Source organism: Gracilinanus agilis, chromosome 6 (assembly GCF_016433145.1).
Source record: "Gracilinanus agilis isolate LMUSP501 chromosome 6, AgileGrace, whole genome shotgun sequence".
Classification (NCBI taxonomy): domain Eukaryota; kingdom Metazoa; phylum Chordata; class Mammalia; order Didelphimorphia; family Didelphidae; genus Gracilinanus; species Gracilinanus agilis.
The window spans coordinates 168557727-168561657 of NC_058135.1; the positions used below are offsets into that span (position 1 = coordinate 168557727).

Below are 3931 nucleotides of genomic sequence, written 5' to 3' on the forward strand. Positions count from 1 at the left end.
GTGTGGAGGCAACTCTAGGGTGAGGTAATGAGTCTAGCCTAGGTCTGACCCAAACATGAATCCTTGTGTAGAACCTGCTGGAATCTGTGATTCCAGGGTTATTCCTAGTAAATGCTAAATACTAGTCACATCAGGCCACAATATAATCAGCCTACAATAAAGACTTATTAGCAGCATGAGATTTCTTGTAAATGATGCATATTTTGAAACTGCCATGCAGTTACCTATATCGCCTGAAATCAATTGGAACCTAATTTAGGTTCATTTTATTAAAATGAACTGCTTAAAAACAAACTAGTTTTTAAGTTTAGTAATTATAATTAGTCTGCTTATGTTACCTTGCTACATTAGTCAATTTTGCAACATCCAACCTTCAAAGCTTTCTGACCAGTGAAATAATAGAACAATGCCATTAAGTGGGTGTTCAGGGGAATTTAGAGAGGTTGTGGTATCATTTACATAGAAGCCAATAACAAGAGAATAGTTACTTAGCCTACAATGACTAATCAAAAAGCAATAAGGCAAAGAGGAGCATCAAATGCTCAAAATCTCCAGTAACTCCTTCAAAGAGAGAATTATTATCTGTGATTGGAAGTTCTGAATAGAAATGCCTTAAAGCAGAGGCTGGACAGTCTGACCTTCTAATGCAGTGAGTAGAATATGGATAATGCATTTAGAGCTGATTTCTTTTAAGAAAGGTACCCCGTCCATAAGGAGTGGTGTGCCTGAAGAGTACAAATTAATATGGAAAATCATGTATGTGAATCAGAGTGAAGAGAATAGATATAAAAAAGAATAACTTAAAATACTGACTAAAAGGGTAAAAATGTTAACCTAATCCTAATCTTTTAAAAGGTTCAAAAATTGATGTTAAATACTGTAGATGACACTGATACTGCCATATTGATTCTATAACCAAATGGCTCTTCCCTTCTGTGAAGCTGAGACTCAGATTTGTCTGATTTTTTCTGCATACCTATTGATTTTTAATAGGATGGATGATATTCATGCTATTTTTGTTCAAGTAAAAGAATACTTTTAAGCTTTGGGCATATTCTGGGAATTTAATATTCACAAATAATTTTGCACAATCACATTTTGGTGGTATTTGACTTCATTGTAATTTATTTATTTTGGGGATATGTGTGTGTGTTATAAATGAACATGTGTATTAAAGTTGTTCTTAGTGCTTTTGCTTGTATATTTAATTCTTACTTTGGATTATCATATATGTGTAATTCTTACAAAAAGCACTAGAAGTCAAAATAAAATGATCAGTTTAAAACAAAATAAAGATATGTAGATAGATGCAACAATTATTAAGCCCTTATTATGTGTGTTAGTTTCATTTTTCCTGAGTCTTTAACTTAAAAGATTCTGGAGCTCTGATAATACTAGATGACATTAAGAATATTAAAGTTTTTCATGTCATTATTGGTGGGTTAGGGAGACAAGAAGGGCAAAGAATGACATGGAAATCACTTTCTAACAGCAATTTTTCATCCTGAATTATTAAAGAAGTTGACTCTTTTAAATTTAAAGTATAAAATACAAATATAAACAATGTCTCATTTTCAGTTTTGAGATACTTTAGTGAATAGAGTGCTGGTCTCAGAATAAAAAAAGACCTGGGTTCACATGCTACCTCTGGAAAATTGAATCTTTGAGAACTGTTTATATCTTTAGGTGAAAATGTCTGATAGCAAACTGGATGGAGATTCAGAAAAGAAGAAAGAGGAGCAGGGAGACAGCATGAGCAGTACTATAATGGATAGAGACAGCACAGTTTCCAGTGGACATTCAACTCCTGCAAGGATGAACGGACAAGGAAGCTCTTCTTCTTCAAGCAAAAAAAAAATTGCCTATAACTGTTGTTGGGACCAGTGCCAGACTTGCTTCAACTCTAGTCCAGATCTGGCAGATCATATTCGTTCCATACATGTAGATGGTCAGCGAGGAGGGGTATTTGTTTGCCTTTGGAAGGGTTGTGAAGTATTTAACACTCCTTCAACCAAAGTTGGTTACAAAGACATATCCTGACACACAGTAGAGACAAACCTTTCAAGGGTGTTGGGGGTGGTTGCGATGCCAGCTTTGCATCTCAGGGAGGGCTAGCTCGGCATGTACCGACACACTTTAGTCAGCAGAATTCTTCAGAAGTTGCCAGCCAGCCAAAGGCCAAAGAAGAATCTCCTTCTAAAGCTGGAATGAATAAGAGGAGGAAGTTAAAAATAAAAGAGGATGCTCTTGACCAGGACCCCACGACTTCTCTGATGCACAGACACTGGATGCAACCTGACTTCGAGCCATATGCTTTAGCCTCTCAGACCATATAGAAAGTTTAGGAAAGGGACATGGTGTTGCTTTTCATAGTACTGTCATAGCCCAGAGAAAAGAAGATTCTGGAAAGATAAAACGGCTCCTTCATTGGATGCCAGAAGATATTTTGCCTGATGTGTGGGTTAATGAAAGTGAACGACATCAATTAAAAACAAAAGTAGTTCATTTATCAAAGCTACCCAAAAGACACTGCCTTGCTTTTGGACCCAAACATATACAGAACAATGCCACGGAAGAGGCTGAAGAGGTAAAAATAATAATAATACATGCTTTAATGAGAAATGTCTTAAATTTTCTTCCTTTGATAATTATGCAAAGCCATAATGGACTAAAGAGCATTTTGACTAATTTTTATACTTGTTCATAGCTACAGCTTTTCTTGCATGGCATCTTATTGCCAAGGTTTTTGTCTATGTAATACTTTCCACAAGTCCTAGTTTTCTATGTGTGTGTGCTTATGTGTGTGTGTGTATATATATATATATATATATAAAAATCTATAAAAGGTGTCCTTGGTAGTGCGGCTATACTACTGAAAAGCTTGAAGACCAAAAGATGATGTAGAAATTCAGTTCATATGGTTTTTAACTTTGTAATTCCACAGAATCAAATAAATACTCTAGGAAAGCACATCTTGTGCTTTGTTAAATATATATATGTATATAAATATATGTATGTGTATACACACATATATGTTGGCAGTGAGGACTGTAAGTGTGTTAACCAAATAAAAAGCAGTACATTGCAGTGATTCAGTGTGTTCTACTGAGTTTCTTAGAGTTAAAATATATTCATAGTGTAAACTTGGTAATTTGGTTTGGCATGTGTGATTCAAAAAACACTTAATACACTTAGAAAAGAAGAAAAAGAGAAGATATATCTTGGTTTATTTGCTAAATTAGGTGGTTATTAACATTTAGAGTTGGAAGAGACCTTATTAATAATATTGGCCTACCCTCCCCATTCCTTATAGACAAGGGGAAAGGAACAAGTATTTATTAAATGTCTACCATCATTCTAAACACTTATAAGTGTTATTTGATGCTCATAATAAGCCTATGAAGTATGGGCTATTATTATCCATATTTTATAGTACACTATCCAGTGTCCCACCTAGGTGCCAAATAAATGTGATATTATTTGCTTAAGATCAAAATTCAAGTTAGCAGAGCTGTGATTCAAATCTAAATCTCCTGCCTGTTAAGTCTGGCATCCTTTTTGTCTATACCAGTGATGGGCAAACTACAGCCAGTGGGCCAGATACGGCCCCCTGAATTGTTCTATGGGGAGGGGGGGTACATTATTCCTAATCTGATGAATACAATGAGTAGGATACAATATGAAACTTCGAAAGACTAGTCTTAGAAACAGACTGACAGATGAGCATTTCCTTTCCTTTGGCCCCTTCTATAAAAAGTTTGCCTATCACTGGTCTATACCATACCACTTTTCAATTATTTTTTTGCTTTTAAATTTTATTTAATTGATTTAAGAGAATTTTTCCATGGTTACATGATTCATGTTCTTTCTCTTCTCTCCTCCCACCCCCCCTCCCATAGCCAATGCACAATTCCATTGGGTTTTATATGTG

General features: G+C 35.2%; 1 pseudogene; it reads left to right on the plus strand.

The window, feature by feature from the left end:
• Positions 1–1752: 1752 nt before the first annotated feature.
• On the plus strand, positions 1753–2591 carry LOC123252001 (annotated as a pseudogene).
• The last annotated feature ends 1340 nt before the right edge of the window (positions 2592–3931 follow it).